The following is a 21,424-nucleotide window of genomic DNA, read 5'->3' on the forward strand; positions in this document are numbered from 1 at the left end:
AACAAAATATTCTGCTAAAGACGAGACTTTCTAAAAAAATTAGCTCTAAAATTAGTAGAACAGCAACTAAAATGTAGAGCTCAAATTATAAATCTGCCTAGAGATTAACTTCTTTGTTTAAAAATTAATAAATTAATTAAATAAATCTAATAAATAAATCGATCTTTAAGACATGAAACTATTTTTTATACTCCCATTCCGAGGACAAATTTATTTCAAAATTCACCTATGATTCGGATGGCGACTGCTTGCGATCACTTCCATAAAACTGGCAACGGTGTAGATGTTTTTTGTAATTCGTATGGGACATTCAAGCGCTTGATAACTGCCGCTGTGGTACAGAACAGAGTGATTAACCCTGTCTGTTACGTAATCGAATGTACTCTTTATTTTTTCTTTATTTTTTCAAATTTCACATTTTATTTATTTATGTGTATTTTCCTCTTTTTTTCATTTTGCCGCGTTATTATGTTTGTTTTTTTATAGAATAATTATTGTTTTTGTTAGTTAATTTATGCGTAATTAACCGCACAATGTGTTAATAATTTATAGGTTAATGTAGTGACACAATCTTCTGGGTTTGTCCCGTTTTGTGTCCACTGGTATAAAATAAAATAAAAAAAATAAAAAAAAATTGCAAATTGCTTTTAGTAATTTATTACCACTTCAAAACACATACATTTCGAAGCTGATGCACATTTTATATTACTTGTGTCTTATTTCTTTTATTTATGCCGGTAATGTATGTAATATCGCTTATATAATCTTGAAGAAGGAATATGGCTTTATTTGCTACAGACTTTAGATAATAAAATTGAAAAAATACGTTAAAAAGGCCAAGGAATCTGCCTGATTCGGTGCGCCTACCTGCGCCACAGATAATCATACGCCTAACGGAAGGTTAAGGGTGAGAGGACAACAGAAAATTTAGACTATATTTTGTATGCGAGGACACCAATATCGATACTACGTGGGGAATGAAATTATCGATGATTGCAGATCTGTACTTCACGCTAAAACGGATAACAACAACGTCAATGAAACAGGCTATCCTCAATTTGTTTACTGAAAGTGGGTTTGATTTATCGGTCACATCATCAAACAAAGTATGTGGTGATATTCACGATGCTGAGAGTATCCGCACTGGCTAACACCACTAATTGTAAGTGTATCAATCAAATTAAAGCCCAACCTCTTAAATCAAAATTATTTTCCAAACTTTGTGAGGAAAACGACGAGTTATTTAACCAATTACTTCTGTACACCGAAGTTAGATGGTTGTCTAGAGGTGTATGCTTGCAAAGGCTCGTTGAGTTATTTGACTCCACGACCGAATTTCTCAGCGAAATAAACCCTGTTCTGAGTGATGAACTCCAAAAGAATAAGAACCATATTTTTTATTTAGCGGACTTATTTGAAAAATTTAATGATGTCCAAACAAAGCTGCAAGGAAAAGATGTAACAATTATCCAAGCTGGAAGAATACTGTTAGGGTTCCAAGTAAAATTAAATTTATTTAGATCTTCATTGCTACGTAAGTATTTTTCAAATCTGCGACAATTAAAAATAAAAAAAGAAGACTTGGAAATATATACAGGTCATCTTCAAAAATTGAGCAACGATTTTAAACTGCGTTTTGTTGATTTACTGAATTATTATCGAATCTTGAAGCAAAGACGTAAGTATTGATGATTTGACTGACTCTACAGTTAATTTTGAAAATAGAAAGAAGAAAAAATTATATAAACAAAACAATTTTTTTTTATTTAGCGGGGAAGGTGTAAGGTATGACTACTTATTAAGTCATTACATCGCATTTGTAGAAAATCAGCCTTTGCATTTTATAAGCAAGATCGGCTCATATCTTGTAGTCATAATGGTGAAATATACGTCATATTCTGAAATATATCTCGAAAAGATCTCATCTCAATCTCTGTGGCCAAGATGAGTCCTTTTCAAAACAATTATTATGGACATTCAGTAACATGACTCAAAACATTGCGTAAAACGTATATTATTAATATTTGGGTTCTTGGTTATAATTTTAAAAATGATACAGAAGTTTGAACGACTCATAATAATTGTGGGAACAGTTATATGTATAATAGAGTTACAGAGTTATAAGGAAGAGTTACATTTTGAGAATTTTAATAAAACAAATGATCAAAGAAGCAAATCCCAAAATGAACAGGTTGCACATACACATGCGTTCAACAAAGAATTATTCAAACTCTCTGGCAATTATTCTTGGTAGAACGTTTGTGTACCTATCAGGGTTCGAATAAATCATGATGTTTAAAAAAATCAAAATTAATGATTTAAATCATATGATAAAAAAAGCCGAAACCGGTAAAGATCGAATAAATAATATTATCACTAACAATAAGTACAATTGTTTCTATTTATTTAAATATTAACCCTAGAACCACAACGTGGCGTCGTATGCGACCGCAAGAAATTTAAATCTTAACGTGCGCTTGCGCTATATGACGTAGGTGATCACGCGTCTCAGTACCTTTTAGGTTAAGAGTGAAAAGTGTGTAGACGAATCAGTTCCAAATTTAAACAATTGTATCTGTGTCAAAAAAATTAGCCGTCGTATACGACGCCACGTTGTTCTTTAAAACATAGAAATTCCAGAGGTATGTGCTTCTGTTTGTATTTTGTTTTATTTATTTTTATGCAAATATATACCTTGTAGAGCAAATATGAATGAAAGAAAACGTCCCTTGTCTCAGATAGAGTTAGAAAGAATAGCACTTGCGATTCAAAATGACGAATTGGAGGACGATGAAGCAGCTGAAAGTGAAGAAAGTGAAACAGAAGATTTTACAACAAATGAAATTTTAGAAGACGACGAGTTTGATGCAGCTGAACCACAAAATACTAATGAAGAAAGTAATCAGTGTAATGACGTGAGCGATAATACTGCAGCTTCTTCAAGCAGTTATGAGACAGAAAATAGGAAAGCGATATATGCGAAGAATGGTCGTAAATGGTATTTGAAAAGTTTTCATGCTAGAAATGCAAGAACTGCCCGGAAGAACATTGTACTTCATTTACCCGGTCCAAAAGGTTGTTTGCGCAACTTGAAATGCATACGTAAAATTTGGAATTCATTTTTTACTGACGAGATCCTCGACATAATTGTTCAATATACAAACCACCAAATCAATATAAAAAGGACACGTTATAAAACCGCTCAGCGATATATTGGTGAAACAAATGTTGTTGAATTGCGTGCTTTACTTGGTCTTTTATATCTTAGCGGTGTTATGAAAAGCGCGCATCTTACCCTACATGATTTATTTTCATTAGAGTTAGGACCTCCGGTTTTCAGAGCAACAATGTGTAAAAACCGATTTGAATTTCTGATCAATTGTTTGCGGTTTGACAATAAAGCGACAAGGGAAGAAAGGAAAAAACAAGACAAATTCGCTGCTACCAGAGAGATATGGGATATTTTTGAGGGATGTTGTAGAAGAAACTACAGCCCCTCAGAATATGTAACTATTGATGAAACTTTACTGGCATTTAGAGGACGATGTCCTTTTAAAATGTATATCCCTAGTAAGCCGGATAAATACGGTTTAAAACTTGTGACCATGTGTGATTCAAGAACATTTTATATGTGCTCGGCCAAGCCTTATATCGGTAAAGAGGTCAGGGAAGGACCGTTTTCCATTCCGACACATTATGTTTTGAACTTGACGAAAGAAATTCAAGGCTCAAACCGAAACTGCACAATGGATAATTGGTTTAGTTCATTAGAGGTAGCGGAAAAATTATTAGAACTCAAGCTAACCATGGTGGGAACCTTGAGAAAGAACAAACCAGACATACCAAAACAGCTTGTGGAAACAAAAGGAAAAGCGGTACAATCGAGTATGTTTGTACATAACGACCAAAGCACTCTGGTTTCGTACGTCCCAAAAAAGAACAAAACAGTTATTCTAATATCAACAATGCATACCCAACCAGATATAAATGAACACACCAAAAAGCCAGAAATGATCATGTTTTATAATGAAACAAAAGGTGGCGTTGATACATTCGACCAGCTATGTCATTCGACGACAGTGTCCAGAAAAACTCGTAGATGGCCACTAAGAATCTTTTATGGAATGATGGATATTGCAGGAATCAACTCGTATGTCATTTACAAATGGAACGAGGATGCCGATAAACCAGTTCAACGGTCAGCCTTCCTAAAGCAACTGTCTATGTCACTGGTAGAAGAACATCTTAGAGGCAGGATGAATAATGGACGACTTCCGAGGGAAATAAGAAGTAATATTCGCCAAATATTAAAGTGCGACGAAGAAGAGGTATTGCAAAGGGCTGAGGGGCCATTAGGTCGTTGTGATTACTGCCCCAGGGCAAAAAACCGTAAAGCGCGAAACAAATGCGAACATTGCAAAAAAAGCGTATGCGCCGAGCACCGCCTCAGCATTTGTGTAGACTGCAAATAATAAAACTTTTATTTCAAATACCATAGTTTTTTATTTCAGTTTTAGCGTGGTTTCTTTCTTTTTATAAATAAATAAAATTCTAGTATTTACTTGAACTAAATATATTTTTCTACTCCCATATTAGTAAGTTACCGATTATGTACTGTTTGGTTACTAACATAAGTAAACGGACAATTGCGAACACTGTAACATAATGAACCGGAACTGTAATGTAATATTCATTACGTTATAGTTCCGGTTCATTCTGACCAATCAAAATCGAATCGAATTGGTAGACGCTGTTCTGACAGATACACGCTGTCAAAACGTCGTAATTCTGAAAAAAAATTGAAAATATATATACGATTTTTTTCTTTCGTAGAAATAGTATAGTACATAACTCGAATTGTAAGCTTATTACATGCTCGTAGAATTACTGCACTCGCCGCTACGCGGCTCGCGCGCAGCTTTCCTACTCGCATATAATAAGGTCCTTACAGTCCTCATAATGTAATATACTATTACAACCTTTCCAGTACTTCATTTGCTTTCCATATGTATAATTATATGGACGTTTTAATCCAAAAAACAAGGTATAAATAGGATTTTATTATGGAGTCGTATGCGACGCCAGGTTGTGACTAATGTGATCAAAATTCCACGTTGTGGTTCTAGGGTTAATAAGTGATAAAAATGGATAACATTTACTCATATGATAAAAAAATTATGATTTTTTTGATTTTTTTAGTTTCCAGTGTTTTACTGCTACTTCTTTCGTTTAATAACACGTTTCTATGTGTTAGCTTTTTTTTATATCATACTCGAGACAATCGTCGCGACGAAATACGTTACGAGTCGCGACGAAGCCCTTACTAACCGTTTTTTTGTTGTTTTTCCTATATCACAAGTGTTTCGTGTTTGAAATCTTTAGTCTCTGTTAACAAACTGTAAAGGTGAAGTGGGTAAAATAAAATGAGCGGCAGAAAAAAAGACAAAATTTGGCATTATTACTTAGAAAAAATGGAAAAAGAAAAGACCGGTAGCAGAGCAATTTATAAGAATTGCGGAAAAAATATACAAGGAACACCATGAGAAGTGCAAACTCAAAATCTCTGATAGAGGAGACCCTGGACCAAGTAACATAGAAAGTAATTTAGTTGAAGGTAAATAGTATTTATTGCAACTTAAAACGACGTAAATGAATAAAATAGTACTATTTTCAATTATTTCAATCTTGTTCTATAGGAATTGAACTCATCAGAATCAACCATTGCTAGTAAAGAACAGTTTTCAATTAACACCTCTCAAAAACGACCTGCAAGCGCTTGCTCATCTACATCTTCGACTTTATTTGCTGAGGATGATTCGGCTGTTGTAGGTAAAAAGCGGAAAACGAATGCTAATACAAATTTGGAAAGCTTTATTGTTCGAACGGATATTGATAAAAAACAAACAATTTGCAACAAACAGCAGCTTTAGATGTATGGACAATCAACAAGTAAAAAAAGCAATTGAATTGTTAAGACCCGGGTATAATTCCCCTTCTGGAAAAACAATTTCTACAACACTTTTGGAACAAATTTACGAAGAAGAGAAAACTAAATGTTGTGGAAGTCTTACTGGGTGTTGCGTAAACATATCTATTGATGGTTGGTCTAAAGTACGAAATGAACCTATAGTTTGCGCTAGTATAACCACTGTGTTGTAAATGCATTTAAGTTTAAGTTAAAATAGATGGTATAGATGGCGTTGTAGAATGTCGATAACGTAGAGTAAAAAAGAATAAAAAAGATAGTAGTAGATTGGGTAGATTGTCAGTTGTAGAAAACGTTAGGGTTTTGTTTAAGAAAACAAGTTGTTATTTTATTATACTAATATTGACTAATATACTGAAACTAAAGTGTTATTCTGGATTTATTTCACGCCCTCTTCTACTAAAACAACAGGTTATAGGCCCAGAGCACCTGTTTAGTGGGCGGTGAAATTGTCGTAGAAAGAAAAAAACATAACCAAAAAAAGGGGGAATTTTGTTTAAGGCGTGGTCGCTTGGTTAGAAAAATTAGTGTACGAAAATTGAAATGGCTGATTCAGGAGCGGTTAGCTCAGCTAGAGCGATAACAACCCAGGCATCATAACACTAAGGAGTCCGATTCGAGCCTTGAAGAGAGCAACATCGCCTGGAGAGAAGTTGAAGAATTCGTCCGACCTGCTGCGTGAGCGAAGGAAGGGCCCCGTTGAAAGCGGCGACTAAATCTGCGCGTAAGGTCAGACCCGCCATCCCCGTGAAGGCGGCAACCAACGCCACCCCCGTTCTTGGCAAGACTGCCTCCCCTGTGGTGACGGCAGCCAAATCATCAGGCCGCACCGCCACCCTCGTGAAGGCGGCGACCAAGAAACCAGTCATTGGCAGAACTGCCTCCCCAGCGGAGGCGGCAGCCAAGGCAGGTATACCAGGCCGTACTGCTTCCTTAGAGGATGCGACGACCAGCGCGGCAGGCCGCACCGCCTCCCTCGAGCAGGTGGCGACCAAACGCACACGTAAGGTTAGTACCGCCATCCCCGAGAAGGCGACAACCGAAACAACCCCCCGTCCTTGGCAGCACTGCCTCCCGAGTGGAGGCGAAAGCCATAGCACTATCAGGCCGTACTGCTTCCCTCGAGGATGCGACGACCAGCGCGGCAGGGCGCACCGCCTCCCTCGAGGAGGCGGCGACCACTTCCACTCCGAGGTCATTCGCCGAGGCGTTGGCTTCCATCCCGGCGGGTAAAATGGATGTCGACGTGGCAGTCGGTCCATCCAACGGGAAAAGGAAGGCCAGTAGCGACCTGGAGGACGAGTACTCGGAGGCCGTGCGTCCTCGATTGGAACACGTTTCCAAGCGGGTCCCCCCGGTAATCCTTCATGCGAAGGAAAACTGGGATTCCATTTCGGCGGAGATGGCGAGACTTCGGATCGCCTTTTCGAAAGCCAGAGCGGTTCCGCAAGGAATCAAGATTGAGCTCCCCACCGCGGAAGCCTATCGTGCCCTGGTGGAGATGTTGATGGCTGGTAAACACCAGTACCACACATTCTCTCTACGGAGGAAAAGCCGTTAAAGGTGGTTTTTCGAGGCGTCCCTACCAGTATCGGGGAGGACAGCATTGCTGCCGACCTGAGAAAACAGGGATTCTGGCCCGATACGGTAAAACGTATGCGCCAGGGCTCTGAAAGGAGGCCGATCCCGTTAGTCCTGTGCGTCTTGAAAAAGACCACGGACGCCAAACGGATCTTTGACCTCAAGACGGTCATGGGTTTAACCATAACTGTCGAGAGCGCCAAGAAGAAGACGGAAGTCGGCCAGTGTCATCGCTGTCAGCGTTACGGCCACTCCCAACGAATGTGCAACGGTGCACCTCGTTGCGTGAAGTGCGCTGGTGACCATCCGACGGCTTCCTGTGCCAAAGTAAAGGATGCGCCCGCCAAGTGCGTCCTTTGCGGTGGCCCTCATACCGCCAACTACAAAGGGTGCCCAAAACACCCGAAGGCGGCGGAAACGAGGGCGCCGGCGGCAGCCCCAAAGGTCAAAGCGACCGTTCCCCCGAAAGCACCTATTCAGGCGCAAAAGGGGGACAAAAAGGCTCCAGTAGTCGCGGCGAAACCCGTTAAAGCGGTTAGTAGTCAGGCGAAAAAGCCAAAAGGCAACGCTAACGTTGCCCCCAAAGCGAACGCTCCAGCTACCAAGGTAGTTCGGAAAGAGGTCGCGGCGCCCAAAGCTAAGCTCAACGAGCCGAAACAAAAGGCGACCGACGACCCCCCGAAGCTGTCGAGGTCGCAGAGGAGGCGTCACAATAGGAGGCTTCGTAAAAGCGGGTCGATCGCGGTGGCTGAAACACCATTCCCGGTCAATGTTGCGGCACAGGCGGCGGTTGAACCCCCAACCGACCCCCTCGTCAACATACTGGCGATGATGAGCGAGGTCATCCAAATCGACAAATCCGATAGGGACGCACGAGTTAGGTTGTGCGTCCAAATCATGTCCGAGATGATGAAACTCTTATGATGACTCATCGAAGACCGAGAGTACCGCATTCGCTTGAGTTGGCTTATTGGAACGCCAACGGCCTTGTCTGTAAACAGAATGAACTTCGCGAGTTCGCCGAAAGGTACGACCTTGACGCGATACTCATTTGCGAAACCCATCTGCGAGCGGGCGACAGGCCACGGCTGCCCAATTATCGCTTCTATCGAAACGATAGAGTTGGAGCAAGAGGCGGCGGGACAGCCATCTTTGTAAGGACCAGTTTGGATCATTACGAAGATCTGACTCCCCCCCTTCAACATCTCGAAGCTACTACGATTGTGGTACGAACACTATCGGGGTGCGTCCGCTTGATCGCCGCCTACAATCCGCCGAATCGGCGGTTGTTGGAAGACGATCTAACGGGTGTCTTGGATACGGACAAAGGCGTGGTTATCGCCGGCGACCTAAATGCTAAGCACCCATCGTGGAACAGTCGGATCGCAAACGCGAACGGTAAAATACTGCGGAGTTTTACCGACGAGACGGGCATTGTCACCGATGCCCCCGCCGACCACACGTATTACCCGTCGAACGAAGGGCAACGATCTGACGTTTTGTACGTGGTTGTAATCAAAGATGTCCGACTAGTTGTTACAGTCTAATTTATTCCAATGTTTTGTATTTATGTTACTTGTAAATTTTTTTTATATTGTAATTTTTTTTTAAGCGACAGAATCTGGAGATCCTTTTTTTCCCTTCCTATTATTCCTTCATTTGTACGGAATTATCATTGTAAATTTTCTTTTCTTTCTATTCTTTTCTTATATTTCGCCTTCTCTTTAATAGATGTCATTTTCTTAATTCTTTACTTATTTTAAATTTCATACGGAAAAGTTATTGCGCGCAGGTCGAGTTTTTTTTTTTGAAATTGGATTTAGGTTTTCGAAGAGGAAGTCTCACTCTTTTTGGTGGCACGAGACTCAACGTGTAGCGTCGTTGTGTAGGCGTTTTGGTTGACATTTTGAGTGATTCATTTGGTCATAATTTGATTTAACGCATCCGAATTAATCGGGATCATCACATCGACAATTTATTTGAGAACAAGTTTAAGTTCTTTCTTACGGTTAACCCGGCTATTTTGCGTTTTGAGTCGATTTACTTTTCACACGTGCGAGGCCTTTAACATCTGAGGTATGTGATAGTAATTTAATAGAAATTTAATCATTCAATCATTTATTCAGACACAATCAATACTTATAATATTTGATAATTCCAAAAAAAAAAAAAAAAAAAAAAAATTGTTTAACTTAATAATTTAACAATTCTTTTTCTTTCTTCTCTTTCTCCTCCTTTTCTAATTTTTTTTGTATCGTCCATTTACTAATTTTTAGGCCTCCTATTTTGGGATATTATTATTCCGGGGATAATTTCTTTGGATTTTTACGTTGGGATTTTTCCATTCCAAAAGAAAAAAAAATCAAATAATATAATTGTATGGTGGAGTGCCTCCCCTCTGCCAACTCCGAATACTTTCCCTCTCCAGAGGAATCGCTGCATAAAGAAGAATCTTACCCGTATCAAGGTCAGAACGTATATGTAAAGTTATTTTGTGTTCATTAATGTGTTGAATCGCTAAAAAAAAAAAAAGTTAATAATACTTACATTTGAGAATTTACTATAAACATTTAAAAATTTTACTTACCTTGCAAATAAATTATTGCAGATTGTAAGGGTAAAATCTAAATTTTGGGGTGATTTTTTTTATTTTTTTTCTCGTCGAATTTTTTTTGGTTTTACTACGTTTCAAAAGACAAGCTTGTACTTTATACAAAACGTATCGGGATCAATTTGTTTCAATTTCCTTTTGTTGAATTTTTTTTATTACCGAATATTTTCTACAGTTTTTTTTTATTTTCATTTTAAAGTTAATTTTTAACGTCTCCCAAAACAGTGGGTTTCCCGTTTATTTAAATTTGAGTTATAAGTTATAATACTTTAGTTTATATTTTCGAATCTTCATTTTTTTTATTATTCAATTTCTTTCTACAATTCAATTTTTGTTTTTAATAAACCAAATTATTTTTTTTTGTAATATCAGGTGTTTTATAGAAATTTTGTACATGTGATCCTTGTGTGCCTATTCCTATTCCTGAACATCTACATTTCGTAATTGATGGACATCGCTGTAATAAATTACGTGGCGCCAGATATAAATTAACGAACCTCCCCGTCTTCACTGTGCTAGTTGAGGTTCGGCGGTGTTTTCATTTTTTTGGGTTGGCACGGAAGGGTTAAGGGAAAACCATCTTGTTCAAAAATTTTTTTTTTGTTGATTCCGGTACGTAACGCGTTATATAGTTCATAGAGTTACCACACTCAACGAACTTAGTTCCGACCATCTCCCTGTGCTGCTGCAGTTAGGAGACGTCCCGGACGTTCGCGTCCCGGTTGAACGTTCCACTGTATCGTGGCCGGCTTTTAGCGACCACTTGCACCACAATATGGGACAAATACAACCGATCCACAACGCCCAGGAACTGGATGAGGCTGTTAAACGACTCACGGTCGCAATCGAGGATTCTCTTCGATACGTGACCAACACGATTCCCGTAAAGGACCATCGATGGGTGCTTCCGGCGCACATCAGGGAACTTATGCGGGAGCGTGATCGCGTCAGGCGAACTTATCAGCGCAATTGGGATCCCGATCTCAAGCGTCGCTATAACCGTCTGCGCGGTGATGTGAGAAGGGTACTCGCGGAGTTCCGATACGCGTCTTTCGACGCCAAACTCGACGCCCTGAACACCGAAGACGATCAATCCTGTTGGAAGATGGTCAAGGTGCTGAAGGGGAACACGACGCGCATGCCGCCCATTCACGGTGAAACCGGAATGGCTTTCACTCTCGAAGAGAAAGCAGAGGCTCATGCCGATAACTTCGAAAACCAGTGCAGCCCGCTATGCGACGATGACGAAGATGAAGATTTCATCGATCGAGTCGAACGCGTAGTGAGCAGGCGGCTGGCCGTAGAAGATCGTCGGCACATCGAGCACGCTTCTCCGACCGAGGTGAAAGAGGCAATCGCGACATGTAAGTCGAAGAAGGCATCGGGACCGGACGGGATAGGAAACGCTGCTTTAAAGGCCATGCCTTTAAAAGCGGTCGTTTCGCTGACGGGAATCATCAATGCGGCGTTCCGGCTGCGGCATTTCCCTACCAAGTGGAAATGCGCGGACGTCGTCGTATTACCGAAACCCGGGGCGAACCTAACGTTCCCGCAGAGCTACAGGCCCATCAGTTTGCTTTCTTGTCTCGGCAAGGTATGCGAGAGGATCGTCCAGACGAGGCTACAAAGATCGGTTCAAGATCTTAAGCTCATTCAGGACGAACAGTTTGGTTTCCGACCCAAACATTCGACCGTACACCAGGTACTGCGACTTGTCGAATACATAACCGAAGGCTTCAATCGAAGGCAAAGCACTTGTGCGGCGCTTTTCGATGTTGCCAAGGGGTTCGACAAAGTATGGCATGAAGGACTTTTGTTCAAAATGCTAGAAGCGGGCGTGCCCCTGGCGTTGGTTCAATTGATCGCGTCCTATCTTGGCGGTAGGAAGGCGCGCATCAAATTGAACGGTACGCGTTCGACAGAGTGAATCCTAACTGCTGGCGTCCCTCAGGGGTCGTTGCTTTCACCGATACTCTTTTGTATCTTTGTTAACGACCTACCCCGGTGCGAGGGCACTCAGTTAGCGATGTACGCCGACGATGTGTGCATCTACAGCAGATCTTGGTCTCCCGAGATCGCCGCTCGTAGACTGCAGGCAGCATCGGATCAGCTGCAAGCCTACCTCGCAAAGTGGCGGGTCAAAATCAACGCTGATAAAAGTACCGCAGTACTCTTTACTCGGCGTAGATAGAGAGCCCCCGATGCGTTGGTACTGCGAGGGAACGAGCTTCCCTGGCATTGCGAAACCAGGTATTTGGGTGTCATTCTGGACTCTAAACTAACTTGGAAAAGTCACATCGAGGCCATGGCGAACCGGGCGAAGGTAGCTCTGGTCAATCTATACGCTCTGATAAATCGCCGAAGTAAGTTGGATCCTCTCCGGAAGATTCGACTCTACAAAGCGGTTATCAGACCTGCGATGACATACGCTTCTTCAGTATGGGGTTACGCCGCGCACTCGCACGTGCAAAAACTCCAAGTGGTTCAGAACAAGGTCCTAAGGATGGCATTCGATGCTCCTTGGTTTGTCAGTAATGCGACACTGCGCAATGATTCCCAGATGGTGACCATCGAGGAATTCATTCGGAACAAAGCCAGTACCGAGTTTACGCGGCTCGAAGACCACCCAAATCCCCTCCTAGCGGGATTAACGGATTACGACGTTGAACACCTTCGCCATAAACGGCCAAGGCTGCTTCTCGTCTGACGATCCGGGAACCCGACTGTCCTTTCCAAATCCACTTCCGATATCGCTAATTTAGCGAATATTAACTAATATATTTTCCGTCTGTTTTAGATCCGATGAAGAGGGTTAAGGAAGATTCCAGGAACCTCAAGAGGCCCGTCAAGTTCACCGTTCACCGTTCAGGAGCGGTTTGGCTCAAACTTAAAGGGGCGGAAAATTGGAATTTGTGGAAGTATCAAATGAAAATTTGTTTAAAGCGAAAAATGTTCTCGGAGTGGTTGATGGTTCCGAGAAGTGTGATAAAAATGGAGATAAAGCGGCTTGGGAAGCTAAAGATACAAAAGCGCAAGAAATGATCATTACTAGATTAGAAGAAGATCCAATGAGTCATTTAATGATGTGTGCAAATGCATACGAGATGTGGGAAAAGTTGTTAAGTGTTTACAAGTTGAAATCGGAGACAAGTGTTCACCTACTACAACAAAAATTTTTTGAAATGAAGTATGAAAATCAAGGAGTAGTTGCATTTATCTCTCAATTACAAGATTTAAAAGGAAAATTGAAGTGCATGGGAGAAGAAATTACCGACCGTATGTTGATGACAAAAGTTTTGATGTCCTTACCTGATGAATTGAAACATTTCGTGAGTGCTTGGGAATCAGTATCAAGTGAAAAACAGAATTTGAATGAATTGATGTCACGTTTACAAATCGAGGAAGATCGAGTTAAAGAAAGAGATCAAAAATTAGGAAATACTGCTTTTACGGTAAATAGATTTGGTTTTCGACAATCAAAAACACCTTTCGGAAACAAAAAACAGGTAAAATGTTTTGCATGTGGTAAATTAGGTCACATTAAAAAAGATTGTAAAACTTCTTTGAATAAACGTGAACATGGTAATGAAAAAGCTTGTCATTATTGTAAAAAGCCAGGGCATTTAATAAAAGATTGTTTTAAATTAAAAGAAAAAGAAACAAATAAAGAAAAAGAAGTAAATAAAGAAAATGACAACAATGCCTTCGTAAGCTGCGTAACCAAAGAAATAAATAGTAATAAATGGTACCTTGATAGTGGAGCGAGTGAACATATGAGTCCAAACTTTAAACGTTTCAGTGATTATTGCAAATTTTTAAATGAGAAAACTGTCAAAATTGGTGATGGAAGGTTTATATCGGCCATAGGTTACGGAAAGATTGCTCTTAAGTCAATTGTTAATAATAAACAGATAGAAACTGTCCTGTCAAATGTATTATATGTTCCAAAATTGGATTGTAATTCGTTTTCCTTGGGAGCTGTTATGGACAAAGGTTTTCGATTAGTATCGGATAAAGAAAAATGTCAAATACTTGGAAAGAATGGTGATGTACGTGCAGAAGCAATCAGACGTGGAAAATTATATGAGATGAATTTTCTCCAAGAAAAGAAGAAGAGGCATTACTTGGAAAGAAAGACGATAAAGTTCAAGATTTGAAAATTTGGCATGAGAAGATGGCTCATCAAAATTTCAAATACGTAAAAGATCTGTTACAATTGAATGATATAAGTTATATTGGTTTGGAAGAATTTTGTGAAGCGTGTCAAAAAGGTAAAGCTGCTCGCAGTCCCGTTGTTGAGAGTGAAAAAGTCGCAAAAGAAACGTGTGAACTTGTACATATGGATGTATGTGGTCCGATGGAGGAGATGTCCATTGGAGGGTCAAGGTTTTTTTATTAGTTAAAGATGACTTTAGTCATTTCAGAAGTGTATATTTTATGAAACAAAAATCCGAAGTTAATCATTGGGTAAAAGTATTTCTTGAAAAAGCTGAAAGAATTACATGCAATAAAATAAAAACCATAAGAACAGACAATGGGACTGAATTTATAAACCTGGAAATGAAAAAATTAATTGAAAATAAAGGAATCACACACCAAAAAACGATTCCATATACACCTCAACAAAATGGTCGTGTCGAAAGTGAGATGAGAACAATTGTAGAAGCGGCTCGAACCCTTTTGGAATCAAAAGGACTTGAAAAGAAATTTTGGGCAGAAGCCGTAAATACAGCAACGTATGTTTTAAATCGTACTGGCAAGAGTACTGTCAAAGGAAAAGTTCCGTACGATTTATGGTTTGGGAAAGGTTACAATATAGATGAATTAAGAATTTTTGGTTCAGAAGTGTACATGAACGTACCAAAAGAAAAGAGAAGGAAGTTTGACAAAAAGAGTAACAAGGGTATTTTTGTTGGTTATGGAGAAGATGTTAAAGGTTTAAGAATTTACATTGCTGAAGACGATAAGGTGGAATTTGCAAGAGATGTCGTATTTATACCACCAAGTCCAAAAGAATCGAAGGAAGAAACAGAAATTAGTACAGTAAAAGAACCATATCATATGTTAAATGAAGATGAAGAAACTTTCAATGAAATTGAAGAAGATGATGATACACAGACTGAGGAAGAAAATGAAGAATTGGGGATGAATTTAAGAAACAGGAGAGAATTAAGAATGCCTAGAAGATTTGAAGATTACAATATGGATATAGAAAATGCCTTTCTGGGAACAAGTGAAGAACCAAACAGCTATACCGAAGCAATAAAAGGTGAAAATTCACATAAATGGTTGAATGCTATAAAAACCGAAATGGAAGCTATGAACAAAAATAAAACATGGACACTAGTTGAAAAACCAAAGAATAAAGAAATAATAAATTCAAGATGGGTTTTTAAAATAAAAGAAAGTCAAGAAGGTATAACATACAAAGCTCGATTGGTCGCTAAAGGTTTTATGCAACAAAAGGACTTTACGGTAACTGATATATATGCTCCTGTAGCGAAATTGAGTACATTCAGAGTTTTATTAAAATTAATAATTGATGATGATCTTTACGCTGAACAACTAGATGTCAAATCAGCTTTTTTACACGGGGATCTTGAAGAGTCAATTTATATGAATTTACCAGATGGCTTTCAGAAAAACAATAACAAGGTATGTAAATTAATCAAAAGTATTTATGGATTGAAGGAAGCACCTAAGTGCTGGAATAAAAAATTTAATGATTTTATAGTTGAAAACGAGTTTAAAATTTCCGATTATGATTCATGTTTATACTATAAGAAGGTCGCGCAAATGAAAATGTTTATATTACTTTATGTTGATGATTTAATAATTGCTACAAACTCTAAAGAAGAAATGGAATTAGTCAAAAGAAAATTAAATAAAAAGTTTGATATGAAAAATCTCGGAAATTTGCATCATTTTATTGGTATTAATGTTATTAGAACAGAAAATGGAATTCACTTAGATCAACGTAAATATCTCGAACGTGTATTGCAACGTTTTAATATGGAAAATTGTAAAGCAGTTACTTCACCTTGTGAATTAAAACCAGAATTCGATTCAGAAGAAGACACCGATATAGAAACAGTTAAAGTTCCTTATCGAGAACTTATAGGTTCCTTACTTTATGCTGTTTTGGGAACAAGACCTGACTTATGTGCCGCAGTGAATTATTTCAGTCGCTTTCAGGATAAGCCAATAACCAAAACGTTATGGACAAATTTAAAACGAATACTTCGGTACATTAAAGGGACGTTGAGTTACAATCTATTTTTTGGTAGAATTCAAATAAGGGAGGAAATTAAATTGGAATGTTTTGCTGATGCAAGCTGGGCAACATGCAAAGTTGACCGAAAATCAACATCTGGCTATGTATATTTGATTAATGGATCTGCAGTCTCCTGGGCAACACGAAAACAGAAAACAGTTGCTTTAAGTTCGACGGAGGCGGAATATATCGCTTTGGCTGAAGCTGCAAGTGAAGGTTTGTGGCTAGTGGGGCTGTTAAAAGAGTTGTGCGGAGTGGAATTAACAATTACATGCTACGAAGATAATCAATCATGTATAAAATTATGTGAGAAACCGGACCATAAGAGACTTAAGCACGTGGACGTCAAATATAATTTCTTAAAAACTTTAGTAAATCAAAAAAAACTCAACTTATTGTACGTGAGCTCTAGTGATCAGGTTGCTGACACTTTAACGAAACCAGTGTCATCATAAAAAATTAAAATGTTTTGTAATAAGATTAATGTGAAATGTTAAAAACTTAATTGAGGAGGGGTGTTGTAAATGCATTTAAGTTTAAGTTAAAATAGATGGTATAGATGGCGTTGTAGAATGTCGATAACGTAGAGTAAAAAAGAATAAAAAAGATAGTAGTAGATTGGGTAGATTGTCAGTTGTAGAAAACGTTAGGGTTTTGTTTAAGAAAACAAGTTGTTATTTTATTATACTAATATTGACTAATATACTGAAACTAAAGTGTTATTCTGGATTTATTTCACGCCCTCCTCCACTAAAACAACACACTGAAACTGGACACTCTTTTTTATATGAAACTATAGATACATCCGGAAATCCCCATACAAGTGACTATTTAACTGAAATTGTTTGCAATATAATTTCGTCATGTAAATCAAAATATAACTGTAACGTGACATCATTTGTAACAGATAATACTGCTAATATGGCACTAACGCGACAAACCTTACAAGAAAAATTGGACTCCAGCATTTCAGTGATAACTTATGGGTGTTCAAGTCATCTTTTAAACCTACTTTGCAAAGATTTAGAAGTAACAAATATCAAAGAGCACGTTACACAAATTATAAAATATTTTAGAAATATTAAATATAAATTGATGGAAAAGCATTAGTGCTGCCAAGTGATATGAGATGGAATAGTATGGCAGATTGTTTGAAAGTATATGTAAGTCAATGGGATAAACTATTAAAAGTGTGTGATGAGAATAAAAACGAAATAGATTCGACAATATACAAAAAAGTTTCAAACATTGGTCTCAAACGTTCAGCGGAAGATTATTTGAATGTCTTAAAACCCATAACTATAGCACTTGACAAATTACAAAAAAAGAATGCTTTCCTCTCTGATGCAGTGGAAGTATGGAAAGAATTGAAAACATTACTCGAGGAAAAATTATCATCTGTACAAATGAAAGTTTTGATAAACGGTATAAGCAGGCACTTACGTCTAACCATTATATAGCCTATATTTTAGATGTTACTAAAACTATGTATAAGTTAACATCTGTAGAAAACGAGGAGGCCTTAAATACAATTAACGAAATGTAGGCTAATACTGGTTTACTAAAGCTAATTATAAAACTAGAAGTAAAAATGGAACCATTTTCATGGTGCTTTTCACAGTGCTTTACAATGGTGGGTATCACAAACACACATTGCTGAAGTAGAGAAGGTACTGCCAATATTAAAGCAATTTTTATGTGCGGTTTGTTCATCTGCTTCTGTTGAGAGAATATTTTCAACATTTGGGCTTGTTCACTCTACTTTACGAAACAAGTTAGGTGTTGAAAAGGCAGGAAAACTTGTTTTCTTATATAAGTATTACAATGAATCTTAATTTTTGTATTAAATGTTTTTTTAATTTTGTATTAAAGTGCACTTTAATTTTCAGTTTTGTTTTTGATTTAAATCATTGATTAAAATAAATAAATCATTTGATTAAAATCATTGATTTAATCATTTGATTTAAATCAGTCGAACCCTGGTACCTATCCATAGCGCAGCCATAAAAGACTGGTTCCTAACTACACATCATAAATATGAAATTATTAACATATCTCAGCAGCATATTGTAGAAATAAAACACAAATTTATGTTGGTCTGATAATAACCCACATGTGACTGTGGAAAGTCACGTTCAGCATCAATTTTCATGTTTCGTAATTAATTTGATAGACCTACTGAAGGAAGTTCCATTGAATTTCAGACAAAATATTTACTATTAAAGTAATGGCCCCATTTTAGTTGCACAATGATTGACAATCTTAAATCCATGCAATTCGCACACAAGCTGAAACAAAAAGAAAAACATATCAATAATTAATTCATAAATATTGGTAATTCATTAATTTATATGAATTATCTATTCGAAAGTTATAAAGGTATGGAGGTAAAATTGTTTACAAACAAATACAAAATTATATATTTATTGTGAAAGGATATAATTAGGAATGAAGATATGAAGAAATTCTAACAAACAAATTGGATAAAAATAGATTAACTGAAATGGAGATGGGTGAGATTGAATACAAATGGAAACTTTATTATTATTATTAAAATCCATGTTTCGAGATTAATTATTAAGAATTAGATATAATAAAACATACTTCCCGTTCTAAAAAACGCATTTCATAACTTGTATTATTGTATTGAGTTTTTTATTCATATTTCATGTCTCATGTCGAGTGTTGTCACCAATAAATTAGCTGCGATTTCAAATTTTTGGACTCCTTTCATCAAAAATTGTAAGAAACACTACACAATAAGTGAGTATGCAACTTTAGATGAAATGTTGATACCATTTAGAGGTGTAGTTTTATACATTACCTCCCAAAGAAACCAGCAAAATATGGTATAAAAGTTTTCGGTATCTTTTACCTTAAATTACGTACCGTTTATTTCTTAGGAGGAAAAGTATATGCCGGTAAGGAAGGCAATAGAGTTGCAAGGGATCTGAACCATAATGTTGTTATGGAAATCATGCAACTAATACATAATACAGGTCGAAATTTAACCACTGATAACTGGACACTTCAATTCCTCTATTACAAAATCTTCTTGAAAAAAAAATCACTCTTGTGGGAACACTAAAAAAGAATAGAAAAGAAATACCTGTTGATTTTTTACCTAGCCGTCGTCCTTGTGAACTCAAAAATGCTTTCTTACATCCCCAAAATAAATAAAAGTGTGGTTCTTTTCAGTACATTTTATGACTAAGACACTATAGATCCAGAAACAGAGAAACCAGAAGAAATATTATTCTATAATAGTACCAAAGGAGAAATTGATACACTAGACAAGTTATGCAGTGCATATTCAGTGCAAAGAACAACAAGGAGGTGCTGCATATGCTAAATATAAGTGCTATAAATGCATTAGTATTGTACAACAGCACGAATCCAGACGCAATAAAAGATAAAAAAACATGACAAATGACACTTTATAAGAACTGTAGCTTTTATTCTCCTAAACAACACATGAAAAGAAGAAGTACAATACAAACATTAGGACACCAGATAGAAAAACTACTGAGAGGTGTTCAGAAAAACTGTAAACAATTTATATGTAGAGATCACAATGTTATAATGTGTAATATTTGTTATGAAAACTTCTTCTGATGCTTCTAGCCCCATTCCTTTGTGGGGTCAGATTATTTCAGTTATTTCCCAGTCAGATTATTTATTATATTTATTTGATTAAAAAAAATCGTCGATTTTTAAGCGACAGTCTGATTCTTCCAAAAAGGCCCATTTTAATAATGCAATAACTATTATAAAATAATGTAAGTTTCTATTCATAATAAATTTTTGTAATAAAATTCTTACCTCATCCATGTCGACATCTTATTGTATATTCTTAATCATCTTCGAAATGCAGAATTAAAAATTGTCTCTTTTTTGATTTTATTCGTTAACAATTGACGGAAGTTTTGACGTATATTTGGCATTCCTACAACGTTCTTTATGAATAAACTGTTACCGCTGTTACCACCACAAAAGAAGCTTCTTCGAGATCAACCAGATCAATTCTTCTTGAATGGAAACCATAGACATAAAGCACTTTATGTCTATGATGTAAACCAGAATGGCGTCCAGATGTCACGCACGAATATATACAGAAACGACATCTGGTGTCAAGTATAGTTTGGTTTCCCATTAATAGATGGTATGATTTAAACTATTTTACATTTTTAGATAGAATTTATTTTTATTATTTTTGTATGTATTTGGTCTGCACCAAGTGGTCCACTTGGCGGCTTTCTCTCACATCTTTATTCAAAAGTAAATACATAGGATTGTTGTTAACATATTTCTGTGCAAAATGACGTATTTTTAGTTGTAAAATAAGGATAAGAATAGATTTCACGCTAAGACAAGCGCAGAAAATTTGTTATTATCGCGTGAATCTGCACCAAGTGATAATGTGCGATTTCCTCAAAATACTTCAGCTATTTAGCTTTACACTAGATTGTGTAAAGGAATCTACCTAGAATCGGAAAATTAAGACATTTTAAAACTTAGATGATTGCCAAAGTTTTAAAATGTCTCTTTGGCAATCATCTCATAGAGGGTACTTTTCAAAATTATATTTTTCTTAATTTCAATTCCAATGCTAATACAATAACTGATAATAAAAAGGGATAATAAGAAATAGTAAAAGAAAAACACTCTTATAATGTTTATATTCCATTTTATTTGTTAATTGTGGAAATCTGTAAAACTAAGGTAATAATAATATATGAATAGGCATTCGTATACTTCCGTGATTTTTATTTATTTATTTATTTGCTCTTACTAGTTTCGGCTACCTAGTCGTCTTCGGAGAGCTTCCACAAACAAAATTACATTAGAAAAAATTTGTTAAAAGTTAGTAACAATAAAGTTACATACAGGATGGTTCAGTTTTTAATCGGGAAACTTTACTAGGACGAAGTACTTGCCAAAATAACACAAGTCTTTTATATAAACATAGGAT

The 21,424-nt window shown here is 37.2% G+C and overlaps 1 protein-coding gene and 2 long non-coding RNA genes across 3 annotated transcripts in view; 2 read left to right on the forward strand and 1 right to left on the reverse strand.

Annotated features, from left to right (window-relative positions):
- The window catches only part of LOC111417718 (putative nuclease HARBI1), a 351,867-nt gene that overhangs the window by 184,876 nt on the left and 145,567 nt on the right, over positions 1-21,424 (forward strand). The gene's annotated exons all lie outside the window — the stretch shown is intronic.
- On the reverse strand, positions 1,385-20,546 carry LOC111413857 (uncharacterized). Its single transcript, XR_011641809.1, has 3 exons — positions 20,275-20,546; positions 18,439-18,740; positions 1,385-2,267 (listed from the first exon to the last, which is right to left on the reverse strand). It is a non-coding gene; the product is annotated as an uncharacterized lncRNA (long non-coding RNA).
- LOC139431735 (uncharacterized) lies at positions 9,120-10,544 on the forward strand. Its single transcript, XR_011641814.1, has 2 exons — positions 9,120-9,643; positions 9,844-10,544. It is a non-coding gene; the product is annotated as an uncharacterized lncRNA (long non-coding RNA).

This window comes from Onthophagus taurus, chromosome 11, assembly GCF_036711975.1.
Source record: "Onthophagus taurus isolate NC chromosome 11, IU_Otau_3.0, whole genome shotgun sequence".
Lineage (NCBI taxonomy): Eukaryota > Metazoa > Arthropoda > Insecta > Coleoptera > Scarabaeidae > Onthophagus > Onthophagus taurus.